The 21293-nt window shown below is 46.3% G+C and overlaps 1 protein-coding gene across 4 annotated transcripts in view; it reads left to right on the top strand.

The window, feature by feature from the left end:
* RAI2 (retinoic acid induced 2) overlaps positions 1 to 21293 on the top strand; it is a 138338-nt gene that overhangs the window by 101173 nt on the left and 15872 nt on the right. Inside the window, exons 2-3 of one of the 4 annotated variants that reach the window (XM_080377154.1) lie at positions 4801 to 4908; positions 21190 to 21280. The exons of 1 other annotated variant lie outside the window; for it this stretch is intronic. The gene's annotated coding sequence lies outside the window, so the exon portion shown is untranslated. Of the gene's footprint in view, positions 1 to 4800; positions 4909 to 5761; positions 21281 to 21293 lie in introns of those variants that run through there. 2 more of the 4 variants (XM_080377153.1, XM_080377155.1) reach the window with 2 other exon arrangements.

The raw sequence follows: 21293 nt of genomic DNA, 5'->3' as shown, positions 1-21293 counted from the left end.
CCCAGAGCGGGGCGCCTGGCAGCAGGGAAGCAAAGGGTGGCGGTGGCTTCCTCAGGGTAGAAAGCTGAGTGCTCAGTCCTGCCCTGGCACGAAGGCCTGAGGTGTGTCTGAGGTTAGGATAAGGGATGGTCAGATCCTTTCCTTCCTCCCCCAACAAACAGTAAGCTCTCCAAAGCATCCCTTTCTGGGTGCTGAAAACGTTTGTCTGACAAAAAATGAAAGGAAAAATGTCAAATGCGCAAACACTTTGTTTCGTTGTGAAAATGTATTTTTCATTTCAAACTGAATGGATTCTGTCAAGGCTTTGCTGCCCTCTGAGTGGAACAAACAAAACAATTCTATTTTTTCATTTTACCAAAAAAGAAAAAAATGGTTCTTAAATGGCTCAACCCAAACACTTCTTTTTAGGTTTCTTTTTTTTTTTCACCAGCCTGGCCACCATAGCAAACAATTTCATTATTTGCATAGCTCTAATTGCAGTGATTAAACAAACACAGCAAACACTGACCCTTCACAGAGCCTCATCACAGCCCCACAGCCAACTTGGTCTGTATTTTGTCAGCAGAGAGGGAGATCGCAGTGGCTTTGTGCTAGACTGAAAATAAATTATCGACTTTTTTTTTTTTTTCCTCTTCCAAACAGATACACTATCAGTTCAAAGCAAGAATAATTTTACCCGTTCTCTTGCTAGCAGGCTGAGGGATATCACCATCTTGTACATTTTAAAACCTAGTACAGTTTAAAAAACATTTGGATTTTGAATGTCTTGTTTATGTGTTACTTTTAAGTTGCCACCTCTGTTGCTGTTATTAGAGCAACATGTAGGGTTGATAATCCATTAGCGATACCCATATTAACATACAGGAATGAGAAACAAACATCTACGTCTTTATTTTTTTGTTGTGAAGATGGCAGATACCTGAACACATGGTGAAGGAAATTTTTTGTCTGGCTGCGGTTCCATCAAATAGGAACAAACAATTTTTTGGACATTTTTAAATGACATTTATTTATAGCAGGTAGCGCGCAGGCAGCTGCTATTTCTCAGCGTGCTGGAAGAATGTTCTCCAGATGGTGCTCACTGTTTATGCTTTTATTCACTTCGCTTGAACACAGCAGCACTCTACACAAAACATGGAAAATTGGAAAATAAAAACAATTATGTTTTTACAAAGTGCCATGTGATTTGCTGAAATGTCTTAGTTGACTGATGAGCGATGCTCGGGTGCAGTGTGGGGGATCATGCCTGTCACAGAAACCCTGCGCCTGAGTCCTCAGATGGGTCATGGGCATCGCCCCAGCTTGAGAGGGATGCACCCTTCTCTCGGCGAAAGGTGGGTTTGCTCAGGGCTGCTCATCCTACCCTCCTGTCTGAGCCTCTTCTGCCTCCCTTTTGCCTCACAGCGATGTGAGTGAATGTAGGAAAGGGGTTATCATGGCAGTATTTTTGTTGGGTTTTCTGTGGCTGTGCAGCCCCAAGGTGGAGGAGACACGAGACAAAGCATTTCATAAGCCTCGCCTGTGCTGTCGCGTTCCTTTGGCTTCTGATCTCAATGAAAAATAAAATACTGAGGCCTTCAGCTGGTCCAGCTGAAAGAAATAGCAAAAGTCAAGACTGGTTTCCAAAGGACCACTCTGGTCCATGATTTCTGCTGGTTACAGTGGTGAAAATACAGATCCAAATGGTGGGCATACTCTTGCAGGCTTTTGTTGTGCAGCTTCTGCAGGACTACTCACACAAAAGATTTGCAGGCTGGAAGCTTTAAATAAAAGACTCTGGAATCTAAAGAATTGTTTTTATTAAAAATCCTTAGGAAAATTGGAAAATAATTTAATTCTTTCAATTTTATTATAAAAAGAGAAAAAAGAAGGCAATCATCAAAATGGATATCAACAAGCAGGAAAAAAAAGTGGGGTTTTTGGTTTTTTAATGTATTTTACATACATATATATAAATACATGTATAAAAGAAATAAACATTTCTGGCTTCTATTAAAAAAACAGAACGAGAAACAACAAGCCTACAGCACATCAGAACAGTTTTTCAAATAGCAAAAACCGTATCATGTTTAAACTTTCAAACAGGACACAATTATTATTTCTTTGTAAACAGGAGCCTTCAGATTCTTTCAAAATTGAGTTTGAAGCCAGTAATACTTTTAGTGAAATTAAATTTCAAGAAATTAATGTATAAACAGTTGTTCAGCTGGTTTGGGGGATTTCTTTGCTACATGGGCAATGCTGCACGGTGCTTTGGTTTCTTTCCCTTGCCCGTTACCCAAGAGACAGCCCTTTCCCAAGCAGAATTCTTGCTACATCAGCTCCATGCTGTTTATCTTCCGTTGCTCCCTTGGCAGTTATTATTTCTTAATGTGTTAATTGTAGTTCCTGGACCCTCGCGTGTGAGCGTGTGTAATGTTCATGGTAATGATGCCGACACGTTCTCTAGTTCCTGGAATCGCAGAGAGAAAACCTTACATACGGTTTGGGTGCAGGGCATCCAGTAAGAGAAACCAATTACAAGAATTCAAATAGCATAAAAAGAATAAAGCAAGTAATTGGGGAGAGTAGGCATTGGGTTGAGGAAGAGGGGTTTTTTGGTTTTTCGGTTATGATTCCTTCTGTGGCTCTGGCTTTGTGATATATATGTTTTTTAATTAAAACTTGAATTATGTCACTTGCTTTCCACCTTTTAGCAGTATTTCACAGTAAATTCATTCCTAATAGCAAGTAGTCAGGGGTAAGGAATGGCTTTGCTGAGCGATGGGGACTGTTAATTATTAAAAAGAAACCTATGGATTTAAAACAAATTAGACCTCATTAAGCCTAGGTCTGTTTCCACACAGACCAGCTGACATGAAAAAGCCCATCTACGAGTGTGGAAAATCACACTTTTAGCCAACACAGCCCTAGCAGAGATGAGTCTGGGCTGGCACAGGGTGCGTTTGCTCTTTTGGTTTGTGTCAGAGATGCCCAGTCTCTGATCCCACTTCAAAACCTGCAGCTTTCTTGCATCTTTCCCCTTTTCCTTCCATCTCTCCTGTCACCCTCAGCCGCCCACCACGATGCCACCCAAGCTCGTGTGCACACAGGAGTCTCACCTTGCTCCTGGAGGTGCTGCTGGCCATCAGCAGCTGGAGGCCACCAGGCTGGCTGGGTGGGTGAGCTGGCTCCTGGATGATCTTGGTGCTAAGCCCAGCCGAACAGGTTGGCAGCTCCAGGCTGCAAAAGAAGAAACACAGGAGAACTCCTTTTTTCTTCCTTGGTTTTGGAGGGGAGAGAGATCTTTGACTTCTGCCATGGGGCTCTTGCCATGGCTGGGCTGACAAACTCTCTAGGACAGATCTGCTTAGTCTCCTTTAGAGACGGGGGGGTGGGGGGTAGGGTGGATGTTTGTTTGGGCCTATTTTGTTACCCAGACTTGGCTGTGACTCTTCAGTTGTTTGTACTTAGAGGCTTTCTGTGGGACCTTAGGGAAGATCCAAAGGGCTGAGGTGGTTGCTGGAGACCGTACACTCAAACCTACGTAACTGCGGCATGTTTTAAGCTGCTTGTCTGAAATTTTTTGGAGGCAAGGGGTAAGTGCATCCATAGAAGAATCCTAATAAGGAGAGTGAAAGGTGGCCTGTAACAAGCATTTTAATTATATGTTCACAGGCATGCCATGTATGGACTTTGCTGTCTTGCTGAGACATCCCCCAGATCTTCTCTGGCATTACAGGCAGTGACAGACTTGTATCGGGAGAAGAAACACCCATTCTGCTGGCTAGAAATCAGCAATAACATTTTGACATCTGTGCAACAGTTTAAAATGAATTATTCAGCACATAGATCGTGCTGTTTGAGCAGCCAGCACATCTCTGCCCATTTACTACTGTCAGTCCGTGGTGGAGATATCATTGATGCCAGTGGGAACTGAGCACATGGACTGGGGGTAGGTTTTGGCCCATAGCCTGGAACAGCATTTGACAGCACCCCTGCAGAATATGATAGGAATAATCTGCTTTGCCACCAGCAAAAGACTGAAAGACAATGCCAGTCTGTTTCTTCTCTCAGAGTATTTTAAACACATGCAGAAGAAGGACCTTAAGAATTTAAGAAATCATTAATCATCTGAATGTTTATGTTCAGCTTTAGAGTGAGACTTGCATATAATTTTGATAATCGATGTGTTGCACATGACTCTCCAGAAGTCCTGAGCATCTACTGCCTGCTGGGAGTAGACCCAGAGCACAAACTGGCAGCAGGTCCAGGCCAGTCTCCAGCTTCTGCCCAGTTAGAGGGTTAAAGTCAAGCAGTTGCTAATTCCTATCAGCAAAGAAAATTCATGAGGTTCACAATGTAAGCAGCATTTGATTTGGAAATACAAGCCTAACTTCTGTAAGAACGCGCTTTGGGGAGCTGCACATGGGGAACTGGGAGGAAACACATCAGCCAAATGCCAGCAAAACCAGGTTTGCTCAAGACAGGCATTCAGGAGAGAAGGTGAACACTTGTCTTGTATTTAGCTTCCTAATTCAGCAAGGTCGTCTGAATTAAAGCAGTGTATGTGCGGTGAGAGTCTAACATCTGTTATTTCACAGGACGCCTGTTCCCTGTAGCTGCATTTTAAATATAAAATGCAGAACACAGTATGGAAATGTTCTGTGCTATGGGTTATTGTCCTTTCCTCACCTTCCTTTATGGACTATGTTATAGCTGTCCGCTGATGCTTATCTAGTGGGCAAAAATTTAGGAGCACTCGGATAACATTGCAGTGTGGAGCGGTATCATCTGCCCATCATTGTCCATGTTTTTCAGGTGGCTAACTAAAAATCCAGCCTGCCTCAATTCCTGCCTGCTCTTCTGTTTACGTGTGACAAAGTACAGCCCAGTGCTGTACTTGGAAAGGCAAGACATATTATCCAGGTAATTATGAAACGAATGGCTAGTATATATTAAAGTTCTTGTGTAGGAAAGCATATCTATTGCAAAAAGACACTTAAGCACATCATGAAAGTTAAGCAGATCCGTATGTCCCACCGAAGTCAGTAGAATTTAAACATGTAGTTAAATCTTACATGCAGTAAGGACATATGCTGTGATAGTAACACCATAGCTGTAAGGTTTTTGAACCCGTGTGTGTGTGTGTATGGCTTTATTTTCAGAGTCCCCAAGAGCTTTGCAATTAGCAGAAAGATGTGAAATCGTGATGAATTCCAGGCAGCTCTGGATACTCAGGTGTGGTGCTTCAGCAGGAGGTGGGACCTGGCTTCCTCAGCCAGTCCTTGACAAGAGCAGTTCCGCAGCTGATGCTGCAGCAGCTGGATGCAAGCCGGAGTTTGCATCCAGGGTCGCTGTGCAGTCAGCACCACCTGCGTGCGGGTACGCGTGTGTGGTATTTTCCTATGGACTAAAGTCTGTTCCAGCCTTTGTAGGGCTGCCATCACCCAAGTGTCTGAACTGTCTTGCCATCTTTGATCTGCTCACCATCACTGCGCTCCGCTGGAGCAGGAGGATATTATCCCCCTTGGGCAGAGAGTAAAAGAGGCACAGAGAGATGTCAAGCCCAATTTGAATAGTTATTTTCGTGTCTGCATGTGTGGAGACATCTCAGGGTGTGGGGATGTGGGGGTGTGGGGAGTTCCAAACCTCCTGTCTGTGTAGTTTGTAACCTGTCTGCCATTACAAACCTGGCTCGGAGGGGCTCACTCTGCCCCACGTGGGAAGCTCTTGAGCGGGGACATGAGTGTGCACATCCCTGATCCCGTAGCAATAGTGTAGGTGTGGGGTGGTGAGAGGAGTGGGAGTGTGCAGCAGTCCAAAAATAAAGGGAGGAGGGTAAAGAGCTGAAGTAATATATGCATGAGGGTGAAGAAGGCTACCTGGTTTTATTGCCACTTGATTGGAAGGATGTGTGTAGCTTGTGAGCATCCATTAATTAGTCATGCAGTTGCTCTGTGCTGGTATCAATAAAACCTTAATAGTACATGATACCAGCCTGTGATTGCTTCCTTTTTTCCACATCCCCTTGTGAGGATGCATGTGTATCAGCGCAGCTGTGCACTGTATACAGTGTATATGTGCTGTGGCTGCTTACGTAAGAAAGGGACAGTAAAATCATTTAGTGGCTAGTTACCTCTCATGTGATTTTCCCAAGCGTTTATAAAAGGATCTTTGATACGCAGCACTCTCTCATGTGCACAAAATACCCAACGTGGTTTTCTTCCTTTTGCTGAGACATACTAATTCTTAAAATGGCTCCTGAGCAGGCATTCCTAGGTACATGTAGCGACTGCAGCCTGATGGGTTAGCAACAACAACAACAAAACAGGCTCTCCTTCATTTCCTTTATATGCACATCGTGCAGCTTTTCAAACAGTGCATCAAACACTGCCGGCTGGAAATTTCCAGGCCCATTTCCTGCCTGGTGCATGCTCATAAAGCAAGATTGTCTGTACGGTCCGTAGCTGCAGTACTGCAGAAAGTCAATAAAGAGCTGACCACCTCACCTCTATCAAAAGCAGTTGAGAAGCCCTGCCTCATCTGCCTTATTAAAACCACACTTGACTCCCGCCGAGAAACCTAGCTGGGAACCTTGAAGAGAGGGATAAAAAAAGGAGGCTGAAATTGCAGTGAGTATTCTACAGCTAGGTCTTGCAGTAAGGTTAAAGAGTGCTTATTGTAAAATAAACCAAAAAGGCAGCTTCATTAAAACAAGGAGGATGCCTGCGTTTAATGCAATGAACTTCTGACTCTCCCTCCTACAGTACAGCACAGAGATGATTAGTTATTGCAGCAATGAGCAAATTTAAGTAGCTTCCTAATGGATTTGTATTTTGAATTTAAATATGTATATGCTTATATAGGTGCATGCGTGTATGTACTTTAATTTTTGCAAGAAAAGGCATGATGTAGAAATAGACGCAAGAGCTAGAATTTGTACTGCAAAATGTATTTTCATATGTGTTTGAAAGGATGCTTCTTTTTTTCTTGCCTTTATATAAGAGTAATTGATTGAATGTTTGCCAAGCTTTCAGTAGTATCCATCGGGAATCCCCACCCCCACCTTCCCCTGGCCCGCCAGCTTTTTCTCACCTTAAAATGAAAAAAGAAAGAACTTTAACAGAAAGATCATTGCTCTAGCTTAATATTGTAAGATTTCAGAGATTGAATTTTCTGATAGTAATGAAATGAACCCTGAGCTGTGCCATGAATTTGATTGCAGTTAATTTGATTTTTGAGATGCTCAACAAAGCTAGCCCATTAGCTTTAACCTCACATAGTTTGGATTTGTACAAAATGGTATTTTTTTATATATATGGGTATAGATAATACGAAAATCTCTCTTTGCTAATCCAGTTGTTTGTAACACTTACTGTCGATGAGTACTTGCTAACTATAGCACTGTGGGAAGTGGTATCTGGTGAGTTGCTGACCACTAATCGCACTACGTTTATTGCTTTGGTGGTACAGGGTTTGTTTTCCTTTTCACAAGGAAAAATACAGCTGAACAGCTCAGTTAGGAGACACATGCACACTCTGTCCTGCAGCTTTTCCCATTTCTCATTGATCTTAATGAGACTAGTCATATGAATAGGGGTGACTCTTGTCAGAAAGGATTTTTTTGGCTGAAACTCACAATTTCTATTTATTTGATTTGCTTCTGCAGGCTTCAGAATGAAAGTGCTCCTCTTCATAGTATTTGCCAAGAGGCAACAACTGTGGGGTGGGGCATCCCCCAAGGTGGTCCCAGTGCCTGGCCTTTTCTCCTTACACAGTTTATTCTTGGTCAGCAGTTAATAAGATGGTGGAAGATGGCCTTATATACGTATATGTATACATATGTGTATTATTATACCAGCTTGAGATAAGAAAGTATTTGGTGATGTCAGAAAACTAATGACACGAAGCTGCAGATAACTGGGAATAGTGTTAAGGAGCTGATTGTGTGTGGGAAAAACAGGAGGGGAATTCTGCAGCTGGGAGGAGATTGGTCGCTATGGGAAAAAAAATACAGAGCATGAAGTTTCCAGAAGAGGGGAAAAACAAGACTGGGGAGGGAGGAGATGAATGGTGGGGCTGTGCAAGTTGGGAGTGATATTGAAAGTTTTCCAGGCAATGGGCAGAGGTTGAGCTGCAACGGAGATAACTGCCATGAGCTGCTTGTGGGAGGTCCTGTAAGCAGGGGGGTGCAAAATCTCACCAGAAGTCAGGGGATATATGGCTTGGCAATGTGTGGAAGGGAGGGTGCCCATAGGTGGGAAGAGGGTTGGACACATGGCTGGAGGCAAGGTGTTTTGTCTGGATCCGTGCCACTGAAGTAGTGCACTGAAGTGAAGTGCACTTGTGGAGCCAGGAGCAGGGCTGCCTCCCTCCAGCTCCATCATCCCCAGCAAACCTGCTGGAGGGTCGTCTCCTGGTTCCAGTGCAGAGGGGCCTGGGGCAACCCTACTTCTCTCTTGGGTGCTTCTGCCTGTGTTCCATGGAGGGCTCCTTGAGGTCACAGCCAGCTGCCTATGGGAGCAAGAGCAGGGCATGCACCCACAGGTCCCCTCCTGCCTGCCTGAAGCGTTCAGACATCGAGCCTGGGGTAGAGCTGGGGACTCGTATTGGGAGTGATCCAGAAGGTCCCTGGTTTGGGCCCGGTGAGGAGCCAGGTACTAGGATGTCTCGCGGCAGGGAGCTGCTGGAGTTCTGGAGGATGCTCGCATGCCCGCACCTCTGCAGCATCTTCTTGGGTCCTGCCAAGCCATAGTCCAGGTGTCTCCCTTGCTTGTTACAGGGCAAGGAGAGGTTTTGTTATTCCTAACTTACTATTTTAGAGGGTTTGGGTTGGTTCTTTTAATTCTCTTTTCTTCATGCTGTTTTTGGTGGCCCAGTCTGAAGGCAAGGTGCCCAGTTATTTTGGCAGGAGTTAGTCAAGCCCATTCAGCAGCAGCGGAAGGGGGGGAAAAACATTGAAGAGAAAGCAGTGAGGACCTCACCAGAGTCCCATAGTGCCAAATTTAGGACCAAAAATCAAGGGAGGGAGCAGAAACCTCGTCTCTATCTTCAGGCAGTGCTGAAACAGTGCCCTGGAAACGCTGAGGCCACAGAGACCATTAAAACACACGCCTGGCATGGGGCTGCCCTGTGACACCGGCTATTTTGCTCCACAGCAGATGATGCTTGCTGTTCCGTGGGAATCGATATCCATAGGCTCCTTGCTGCCAGCCTGCACCCAGCGCAGCAGAGACGTGGGTCCACACGCTCCCCAGAGGGATGCCCCTTTCCCCATGGCCAAGGCTGCAAGTGGTGTGAATCCTCACCAAAAATGATGATGCAGTTCCCATACTACCACTAAGTTAGACTAATTCAGGGGGTAGTGTCTGATGTTTCTCAGCCAATGCTAGCTAGAAAGGAAACAATTTTACACATCAGCAATTTTTTATGATTAATAATATTATCCTGCCTTAATTGAAAAATGGGCTGGTGCCCTTAAGAAAAAATTAAGCTGCAGGAATTAGTATCTAACCTCTTTATGATGAATGTGTATTTTTACACACTGCATATTACTGTCAGTGCTTTTAGAAATAATAGTGCTGCATATTGTAATAAAAAATTGTCCTGTGTTGTTTGTAGTTGTGTGGCACCATTCTGTCTGGCTGACTTGGCTTTAAGAGTCTGAACGCTTGGGAAGAAGCAGCGTGAGGATGCCGGAATCCTTTTAAAGGGAATTTATGTACAAACAGGAGGATGATGTGTAGGCTCTGAGCTCTGCTATCAGTTGTTATTGCTGAGAGATATTCACGGGGAGTCAATGCCAGACGGAGCATTAGCGATTGCCGGCCTCGGTGCCTTCGTGGGAAGTCGGTCATAAAGTCAGTGAGGGCTCCTGTTTGTGGGATTTTTAAACACCAGTGAATCATTTTACGTAGTAAGGCGGTTGTCGTTGGGGTGAGTTTGTACAAAGGTCTTTGTGAACCACTTTCTCTGCCCAAACAAAGCCTGAGAAGGAGAGAGAGCCGATGCTGAAGGACAGGGGTATTTGTTATGGCCAGCAGAGAGCCAGCTGCTGGGCTTTGCCGAGGTTTGCCAGACAGCGTGCGGGACCGGGGGGGCCGTTGCCTGCCTCTGCTCGTCTGCCTGCGATTGCAGGCGGTCCTGGAGATGGGACAAGTCCTGACTTCAAGGCGTCGTGCTCCTTCCATGTGTCTGGCCCCAGGACTTTGTCTTGTGCAAAGCAGCCCAAGAAAGCTGAGATTACAGAAGGTGAGAAGGTCTGAGTCTCTGATAAGGACAGCTGAGGACAAAACAAAGTCAATAAAATCCCTTTTGGCCATACTGCTGTCCTGGCATTGTCCATCTCCTGCGGGCTTCTTGGAGGACCAAGGCTTCAGCAGCAGGCTCAGAACAAAACCATGTACACGTGAAGGACGTGAATGTGGTGTGTTACAAATGCCTTATTCCCCCCAACCTAGAGTTCTTAAATGCTCTCATCAGCTTAAATATTGCTCACCCAAACATTTGAACATTGTGAGTCAAATCTCCATGGAAACGTGCGGTGAAAAATAGATGCCTGTGGTGGGATCACCGGTGTTTTCCAGTGTCCCTGGCTGGCAGGGTGCGAGGAGCCCTCTCCTCTTCTCCTTCCTGGGAGGGTGGGAGGGCCCTGATGGGGAAAGAAATGCTCTGGCAGTGCCATCTTCCTCAGAGGGCAACCTGCCCGCGGTTTGGGGCTGGGGAGGGAGGAGGAGGGTCTGGTGAAGGAGCCAGGACCATCCCCAGGTGCGGGGGACACGCTGGCTCTGTGGGGGCATGTGGTAACGCAGTGGGAGCAGCCCAGGGAGGCTCTCCTTCCCTGTGCCTTCTCTGCCTTCGGTCTGTGCCCACCCAGAGGGGACCCCGGATCCTGCCCGACCCTGCCGAGGAGGCAGCAGCGGGTGGGCTGGTGGTGGTGGCATGCCATGCCGCATCCCAAATCTGTTGTCCCTGCCTGTGTAGGCTGGCCCTGGTGAGTCCTCACACCCGTTCTCTGGTGTCTTTAAATTTGTAGTAAAGGTCTTTTTAGCTATCTCTTCCTTTGTATTTCAGCCAGGGTCCCTATTAAAGCAGACCATGAGGAAGTCTGCATTAAAATGCTTCCTTCCATCCCTCCGTCCTCCCCCCGCTCCCAGCCCCATCCTCCTCGTCCCTGGAGGAAACGCTTGTCTCTGCCAAGATCCTGCCTCGCAAAAGTAAACAATATGAAATTACAATAAAATGTTTTGATTTGCTGGGCCTGACATTCAGGAGCTACATAACAGAAACTTATAAAAAGGATCTTCTATAGATAGCCAGTGTGAGAAAAAAATAATTTCTCATTTGGGGCATGTTTTGGAACCAAGCATCAGGGCAGCGTAGATGGAGAACGGGATTTCTTCGCCAAACCTGAAGGATATTGGGAGGTTTATACTGCAGCATCCATCAGCAGCTTTCTGCCTGGTGTCTGTGGGTGACTGGCCTGTCGCACAGTAATGCCAATATTTGGGACTCTGCGTGTGTGTGTGTGCGGGTGTGCATGGGCTGTTGTTACTTGATGCTGTAAGACTGGTTAGTGGACTGAAAGCCTTGAGAAGGAAATAGATGAGCTGAAACTTGTTTCCTCCAGGGCTCTTCCAAATAATTCAGAGGAAGGCAAACCTAAATGGAGGTATAATCCCTAGGAGATGAGTTTCCTTGGGCGCTTGCCAGCTTAGCAGGCTGAGTAATCTGCACTGTCATCAAGATTTGCGGATTAGCTGTAGTGAAGCTAGTTGGCTTTGACATTTCATTAGAGAAGTTTTCCGTAGTTTTTCATCCCCAGTCTTGATGCTGTGAAATATGGATGATGTAGCTTTGCTATCCTTACACCTTCTAACATTTGTGCAAGTTGATGCTGAGACTGCAAACATCTCTTATCCGCTGAGGATTTTTTAAATCATTGCTTGTTTATGAAAGACTAACTGGGTCAAAGGCTAATTTTGGAAAAGATCTGCTTTCCCCAGTGCTAACCAATAAATTTTCATCTGGGTAACGTAAGTTACTGAACTGTTATCTCCCAAACATATCCCAAAAGGGATAAAAGGAGACACTATTTATCCTATAATCTGCAAATATTTTGAAAAGTGAACTGGAATATCAATAAAACAGCTTATCATCAAGGTCTTTTTAGAGGTCTAAAGGACATTTATTTAGAAATTGAAATGTTATATTTAGAGGCAAGAACTGTGCAGATGAGGAGGGAGTATGTACGAGTGACAGCATTGTAAATTGTCTGGGGGGTTCAAGGGACTGGGGAAGGACACTGTGTCCTGAAGTCACTCCTTCCCAGAGACGTCTCTGCTGATAAGAGCCAGTTTGTTGTTCCTGGTGACAATGATCGAGGGGGACAAGGCAAAGGATCACCCTGTGGGTTCCTGTGGTAGTGTACAGAAACGGGGATGTGGCCTGGTTTATTTATCACAGCGAGACGTGCCCTCACTCTTCCTGCCGCAGAGGATGAGTGTGTGTCCTTGGAGCTTCTGTTGTCACCGCTATAATCCTCTCCCGACCCTTTTCTGATGTCCCTCCAGAGGCTTGCAGCCCCAGGGGCTGTGGAGGATGTGCTGCAGAGGCATGGCCAGCCCGGCACCGAGTCTGTGCCGTGGAGGAGTGCTGGTGGCCGCCCAGGCTGCAGTGCCCACCAGCTTTGGGGTTGCCCTTGCTCTCAGCTCCCCCGGCATTGCAGGGTGTGCTGTGGGACCTTGAATGTCTTTGCCACCTAAGGTGACCATCCTGAAGTCTAACCTCGGTGCTGTGGGGAAAAAGGGAGGAATAACGAGGGCAGGACTTTTGGGGACAGCCAGGAGGGATGCATGGCACCAGGTGTGCAAGGGGGGTTGACAGGGACAACATGCTAGGTTCCACCTTGCAGAGGGACATCCTTGTCCCTCTCTGGCCACGTTGCCTTCTCACTTCTACCTGTCTCTCCTTCGCTGATGCCATCTGGCATCCTTTGCTTCTCTGTCAGACTCCTTGCATGGATGCTGTAGGTAGTGGCACATGGGCTTTGGTACCTGAAGTCTACCTTAACATGCTGCTTTGTACTTCTGTTGCAAAATTGTGAGTGAAAAGTAAGGTTTAGTTAAAAAATTATTTACTGTGCTGTAGTCCAACTGAATAATACAAATAGTGTTAACGTAAGTGTTGGACTGCATGTTTTAGGGCTTCAGTGATTTATCCATCAATTATGTCATTGTAAACTGAAGGTGAAGTTACGCCTTTGTAGGTCTGGCATAACAAATGGTTGAACTTAACCTCTGCTGGGTACTTCTGAATTTATTTTACAATAGAATTTATTTTAGTGAGGGAAGTGGGTACAATTAGCAGAAATGTCCTACGTGAAGGGCTGGGCACCTCGCAGCTGCATAGATCTTGGTTTGGGATAAAGCAGCAGTTCCTGTAGCTTGTATTGCGGCGAGCCAAAAGATGAAATATTCGGAATACAAGTGTGTGTGTGTGTGCGTGTGCACATGTAGATATACATACACATGCTGTTCCTGTAGAAAGTAAATATCAGTCTTGATTATCTGAATATCGATGTAGCAATTTAGAAGTAGCTTTCCAAGAGAAGGTGTCTGCACTGTTATATTGACCAGCATAATGAAATCAGACAACCTTTCAATCCATAAATCACGGTACAGTATTTGCCGTTACAAGTTCTGTGGTTGTACTGAGCAAGCAACACTGTTCAAAGAATTTTATTAAGTCAAAGTAATAAAATTGAAAATCCGTATTGACTCTTTTACATTTTGGCCTGAGAATGTATTTTGTTTGTTTTTCAGACTCCATTTTATTTAGTTTAGTTACTTTATTTCTCAGATTGGAGGCTGTCTGTTAAATCACAGTAATCTTTTGTTGTGAAGCTCGGGATGTTCTCCTTGGTGTTTACTGACGGCAGTGTAACGCACATTTCCTAATCATCTTTGTTATCGTGCTGATTGAGAATTTGAAGGACAAAGTGGGTCTGAGCAGGCCACAGGAATCTGTGGCTTCAAGGGAATGATGAGAAATTTCTTAATGGCTTACTAAATGACAACATACATTGAAAGTTGGTTTTCAGTCATCTCAAGATATGTTACTGCTTAAGAATGGCTTCAGTGTAATATTCCTCCTTCTAGAGACAAAATGCAAGGGGATTTGTACGTGCTGAAGAAAAACATTCTATTTTCTGTCTGCAACAACCCTAAACATTATCCTCAATATATTTTCACTCCACACAAATTCAGCTCCTGCAGTTTTAGCTGAGAATAGTTTTGCAGATCATACTGTGGAGGTGGCCTGGGACTCCACTGCTTGCCAGTCACTTCCATCAGGCATTTGATTCAGATCAGATCTTCACACCCAGACTGCGAGGAGCCCATGGAGGTCAGTAAAAGAGAGCATGGATCTAGCCAAGGACACCTGTTTGCATGACCTGGCTTTCTGTGATATGATCAAGACACCCCAGTTCTTGTCCAGCTTTCAAAGTTACGGAAAGAGATTGCTTCCTCAATTGTGGTCAGAGGAGTTTTTCATCCATCTTTGGCAACTATTGTAGAAAGACAGTAGATGTCCCTCAACAACTCTTTTTTGCAAGCTAAGGGCACTGCACAGTAGCTCTTTATTTGTCACTGCTTTCTGTATCTTCCACCTACTCTGCTTCAGGTGTTCTCTGAAGCTTCGCTCATCTTATCCCTTGTGTCAGCAGCTCTAGGTTTTTCTCCTTCATTCTCCTCTTCACCTTCCCTACAGCAGTTGTACATTTTTTTTCTGGGTGTTTTGTTTTGGTTTGTTTTTTTTGGTTGGTTGTTTTGTTTCTTTTAATGCCCAGAACTCTCTGTGTCTTGTAGCCTGCACCATCTCCACTTTTTGCAGCAGCACCATGTGTGTCCCCAGAACTGGATCCCCCAATCTCTCTGCCAGTGCCAGTGCCAGGTCTCCATGTGCTACCACTTCCTTCCATTGCAGCTACTACTGGGAATAAATCACGCAGCGTGTCAATGTAGTGGCCTCTTTTGGGAAGATGTGCAAAGGATGAGGTGAATGGTGGTGTTCTGCTAGAAGGCGTTTGGTGACTGCTATCAAGTTGTCCTTTGATCTGGAGACAACTCAGAGGTCCTTGCAGTTCTGCGAGACAGATGTCAGAAGCTCTGCATCCTGCCCTCCTTCCCTCTCTTTTTGCCCCTTGCTTCAGTTTTTTGGGGCAAGCTCCTGGTCACCAGTGGGACCTGTTTGCAGAAGTATCTGCATTACTGGGATTGATCCAATACAGCTCTCTGAAGCTGTTGCATCAAAATGCCACCAAGTTGAATGTAGGGCTTCACAACCTGCAGGACCTAATGTTAGAGCTAAATGCATTTTTCTGTACAGACCAGTGGCAGACTTCCAAGGAGCTTGAGGAGAAAGTGATCATGCCTAGGTGTGTAAACCCCTACCCAACATTTAATTACTTGTTATAGCCATATTTTCAAGGGGTTCCAGTGATCTCAGATCATCTGAAGAATGACATGGCAACTTGATCTTGTAAATATGTCAAACAACGCTTGTGTTCAGTCACTTGTTCAGACACTCATCAGCATAGTGATCATCTTTGGCTTAAAAATAGCTCCTTTTTTCTTTATTTATCCCCCAAATTTACCCTCTGGTGGAAACCATGCCTGTCACATGTTTAAAACAGATTTTCTTCACTGTGCTTATGAAGGAAGGTAAAGGAAGTGATAAATCTCCAAAAACAGTATGATAAAATAAATCCTCTCTAACTAAGGGGCCAGATACTGAGTCTTTTACTCCTTTGGGATCTTGATCTATAGCTGGCCCCACTGACTGTGAGATGACTTCTGCTGCAGCAGGGCTGGGAGTGCCAGAAGCTGCCCCCTTGCAATCAAATGGGAACTCCAAGGACTGAAGCCATAGATCACTGTATCGAGTGAATAGCTGGTGTGCTGCCTGTCAGCAAGGAATAGATTGAGGGAACTGAAAAAACCAAAAAAGCAACCCTCCAAAAACTGGAAAAAATCTGCTGCATTTGAAAAAAAGTAAAAACGTTGGGGCTTTGAGAATTTATGACTTTCCTTTTTTTTGCCCCCAATAATCTGAAGAAATTCCATCATCCTTCCTCCCTGTTTCTGACACGGGAAATAGTTTACAGTTAGTTATTTCCCTCTGTTAGCATTGGATCGATAACAGGATCAGACTACCGACTACACACTTGTCCCTTTCCTCCCCGTGTTTCTGCTGTTTGGATATGGGGAATAAATAACTGCAGATCACGGTGATGCGGCTGCTGTAACCTAAAGCGTCCGTCACACCAACACCCTACTGATGGATGGACGATTGTTCTGTCATAGAGAGCATGGGGCACGTTGGGCCAGGCACTGGGCACCTCATCCTGCTCCAGTGCCGTGCCAGGTCTCCGCTGGCTGCGGTTCGGCAGCAGCAATGACAGCTATTTCCTCGCCTGCCCTCCTCCATCGACTAGAAGAAAGGGAAAAGAAGAGAAAGGCTTTTGTTCCTGGGGGATGAACCGCTCCAGCAGCGGCCGCAGGATGCGGTGTGGATGCTTTCTGCTTGCAGTCCTCCTGCTCCACCACAGATGGGCTTCAGCTAAAATAAACCAGCCTTCCATGAACCTTTGAAGTGTGCTCATCTTCTGAGTCACTTCCCTGTCACCCGACGGGCAGCGTGATGCTGAGGGATGTTCTCGCATCACACAGGCGTGCTCAGACTTTTATCTCGCGGTGGCCGTGCAGCCTCCCACGTCATTTCCCATGTGAGTGGCAGCTTCGCCTTTCCTGAACAACATCTTCCTTTCTTCTGGCATTTTCCAAGTCAGTGGAAAGCTAGGACCATTGGAGACACACAGAGACTATGTTAGGTGCCTCTCCTGGCCTCTGAATGTGTCCCCCTGCTTTCTTCTGTCTGCAGAGTATTTGTATCTTAGTGGAAGGGTCTGGGAGCAGTGCCTTCAACTTTTCCCCCCATCTTCCATGTTGGCCACTACATGGCAAAGAAGTGCAGCCTCTCAGGGCAAACTGACATGCACACTGGCACTGTCCCATGTACGTCAGATAGACCACCACGATCAGGAATCACATTCTTCCATCATTTGTAATTTTACATCATACCATTCAGGAAAATCCTGATGTTGCAACGCTCGTGGTTCTCTTTTCTATACCTGAAATTGCCCATTACATGAAATAATTTGTGATGAGCCAAAAAGCCCCAAAACACCGAGAGCCTTTTGAATTAAATTGCCTAGAGGTCTTTTTTTTTTTTTCTTGAATCAGTCCAAAGACTTTAATTGATAATGTTGAGATTTTTACCTTCCAAACAATGTAATTCTTTTGGTTTTAATTAAAGAATTCTTCTCCTTTGCACTAGACTGATGCTAAACTGGCTTCACTAAATCTTCTTATGCTGTAAGTAGCAGTGACCCAGATAAACACATTTGAAAATGCGACTACTGAAACTACGGTATGTTGCCTTTGTAGGACACAGCAAGAGAAAGACTAAAATAATTCTATAAATTTATGAGGGTAGCAGGTAGCATCGTATCATTAAAAGTAGATTCAAAGACCAGTTTATTTTTTTTAGATTATATGTGCAAATCTGTGTGAAAAAAAGTACGTATTTTGGAGTCAGAAGCTTGAAAGTTACAAAAAGGCCTATGAAAAAATAACTTCTTCCTTTTGTGTATGTCCTTTTGCAGCATAACAAGGCCTTTTGGAAAAGAGGGGATAACTGTATTTAAGAATGCATTGTAATGCAGCCCCACAGAGTCAGGAGCATGCAGGTAACCAGGAGAAGGTTGCATTTCGATTCTCCTCAGCACCTGAGTTTGCAGCTTTGGTGGCTTTTTAATGTAAAGGCTGAGCTCTTGTCCCAGCCAAACCCACTCAGTGCCCAGGGCCCACCTGAAGCCGAGGCCTGGAGGAGAGCCCTGTCCTCCACTGGCCGTATGAAAGACATAGACATTGCCAAAGGGCCTTGTGTAACAATATTTAGGTAAACCCTTTCTAGAACTCGCAAAATTGTGGTTAAGGGGACACTGCCCGTTGTTCCAGATGCACATTTGTGTGTGTGTGTGTGTGTGTACGAGCGCTGCCCAGGATGCTCTGGTAAGGACTTCACACTGCTGTTGGAGTGCACTTGCTCCAATACTTCATTAAGCTCTGATTATACGTAACTACTGCTGCTCTGAGAGCGAGTCCTTCAGCCAAACCTTCTCTTCTTGGTAGCTATTGCCCAAGTCACGACCGGCATGGAAGAAATGGATGGAGCGCAGCGCTCAGCCTGGCACAAGTGGCCGCAAGTGCCTGTGGCTGCTGGCCGGGGGGAGCTGGGTGCTGGCGGGCTGGGCTGCGGGGTGTCCCTCGCACCCCATAACTTGCTCAAATGTGGACCTTTCCACTCCTTTTGGTTTTGTGGGCTTTTTTAGACATCAGCATCAGCTGTGTTTACACATAGAAGAAATATACGCTATCAGGAACAATCGATAATAAGCAACCTTTAATTAGCGCCAGAGGTGCAAAGGGACCTGATCCCTCAGTGCCTGTTTAGACAACTAAACCCAAACAGCCGGCCTCCAGCACCCCATTGCCAGTGCCCTGTGACACTATGCCCGGTGCTGCTGCTGCTGCGCATTGGTGGCTTTGGTGCCACCAGCACCATGGGGGGTTGGGGGTGCCCACCACCCCCGGGCTGCTCCTCTTCCTGCCCCTTGGCCTCTGCCAGCTTGTGCTGGTGGCTGGGTCCTGGTGAAAGCTTCATCCCAGAGCAGGGGCCGAATCATCCTTGATCACTGTAAGGATAGTACAGGATTTACTAGGCGTTCAACATACTGGGTGACTTCGGGATCTTCAGAGATCCACCCCACCTTTAATTAATTTTTGGTAGCAGCATGGTCTGCTGCTTACTCTGGTTAGCATTAAGCTGTAAAATTGCTAATGTCAGACAAAAAGCCAGTGGAGTCTATTGATTTTTCATGCTTTTGCAACATGCTGCAGGAGCCTTTTCACTGGACATGGAGGACACCCGGGGATGGCGAGATGGGTGTGTGCTGACCCACTCTCACATACTCTGTGAAGCCATGGGCACCAGCGCTGATTTTGCCGTTGGGGTCCAGCCAAGAGCCCTTGCCTGAACAGAGGCAAGGGCTGTACCCACCCAAGCTGGCTGCCACCCCTTGAAATTACTGGAGTTAACCTGTGTGAAGTGTCCTCTGGGAAATGCACAACATGGAGGTGGCCCTTTTAGTTGTACAAGACAGCCAACAAAATGCAGGTTGGTCATTGCAGCCTGTCCCATCCTCCTCACTGTAAAAATTATGGATGCTGAGTTTTGGGCAGCTCTGGCACCCTTTTGGTGTGGAGCACATCTTGGCAGAGAGCTCAGCTCCTGGTTTGTGGTCACACTTGCCTGTCCTGGTGGCCACCCTGCCAGTGCAGCTGTGGCCAGCAGCTCTCTGGTTTCTTAAACTGCAGATCATGACACTTTTTTGGGGAAGATTCATTTGGGGTCGCAAAGGATTTGTGCCTACCAGGGGACCGCTTGGATTTGGCTCGTGCTATTCAGATGTTTACCCAGCTTGGCCAGCAGTTTGGCATATGCGCACATCTGCCAACATGTGGTAAAAACAGAGGTTTTTCTTGGTTGGTGCCTTAGCTCTCTGGGCTTCTTTTGCAACCCCTGTTGCAGTGCAGCTTGTTTCTGATGTGCCTTTTGTATTACAGACTCCTCTGATTTCCCTCATCTGCCATCCCGGGCAAAGACTGGCCAGCGGTGGCCCCCGGGAACCCAGTGGCCTGGCATGCACTGCTGTGGCACCTCGCAGACCTCCCAGCTGCACGTGGGGTGCATGGGCAGGACAGCCCAGCTGGAGCCATAGAGGTTCTTGGGGTAGTGTGGGGCAGACCCACGTTTTGCATGCAGGAGGAGCTGAAAGGTGCAGCAGCCCCTCTGTCCAGCAATGGCTTAGTCCCCTGAGCAGGGGCAAGTGCAGAGACCTGATGTTGACTGCCCCGCTGGAGGGATGGTGCAGAGCTTTTTCAGGAGGCAAGGGCTGGGGGCATTTGCCCTCCCACTTTGCCAACAGCAAGCTCTTAAATGAGCATGGTTGTTTTCTCTAACACCCCGCCAAGAAAATACTGAATATTTTGTACTTCTTGGGTGCTCTTGCTGTTTCTATCTGCGAGAAGGGGTGTAATTTTTGTAGCTGAGCTAGTCTACCGACATATGGATTTGCCTGAGGCAAGACAAGCGTGTGCTGTTTTTCACGACTTATACAGGCAGTTTTTATTCCCTGAAATCATTATGTAGTTAAAACTACTTCCTCCTTGTTTTGCTAATCTCCCAAGCTCCATTGTGCTCCCTTCTGGTTACTATCAGGTACTCGCTGCTGCAGGAGCTGCAGTGGTTCAAGCTGTCGGTCTCCATCCCCACGCCTCTGGCCAAACCCAGTGCACCCATACTGAGACAGTGGGAGGGGTTGGCCACCCTGGGAACAAGGAGCTTATTAAGGACTGGTGCATGGGCATGGGGAGGGTGCGATAGGCGTGGGCAGCACCCCAAGGCTGTCCCCATTTCAGGGGCATGTGTGGTGGTGGCCCCATCCTGGTGGGGACAGACGTTGGTGTTGATGCCCTTCCTTGCATTGGGTACCTGGGGCGAGGGAGAAGGATCATGCATGTCGTCTGTGGCGTTGGGCAGGTGTGGGGTAGTGTGGGTTGGGTGGTGAAAGCTGGTGCCTAAGGGAAGAAAGGACTCGAAACAGTTAAGCCTGGGAGTAACGATGCTGTGGCAGATCCTTACCCCCAGTACTGCACCAGGAAATACTTAGCTCCAACTACACGAATGGTGTATCAGGAAAATATATCGTTGCCTGAAACGGAATATACACAAAGTGGGAGAGACAAAAGTGCCCTCGGACCCACTCGCTCGCTGCTGCCTCTCAAAAGGGCTTTGTTGGGACTGACCTTCCCCTCCGCCTGCTCTTACACTGCTCCTATATTTGCATTAGCATGAGAGATGAGGAGAGACAGCCTCAGGTCCTATTCTCCTGTTATTACAAGGATAAGCTAGGACATGGTACAGCCATAGAGGATTTTATTTGTTTGGTTTTCCTGAAGGAAGAGCCTGTGAGAAGTATGTTCTTCACTAATAGAGCATCACCTTACATTTTCATGGCAGACAGTCTGCTCTACCTGCTGAGGTGGCCTGAAGAATCAAGAAGATTGACAGCAAAAAAATGTACTTCAGAGCCACACCAGTCTGCTGGCAGGTATTTCTTTTTA

The sequence above is a fragment of the Falco punctatus genome (genome assembly GCF_963210335.1).
Source record: "Falco punctatus genome assembly, chromosome: 2".
In the NCBI taxonomy this organism is placed as follows: Eukaryota; Metazoa; Chordata; class Aves; order Falconiformes; family Falconidae; genus Falco; species Falco punctatus.
Note: the sequence above shows the minus strand (reverse complement) of the source record. Positions and strands in the feature narration are given on the sequence as shown.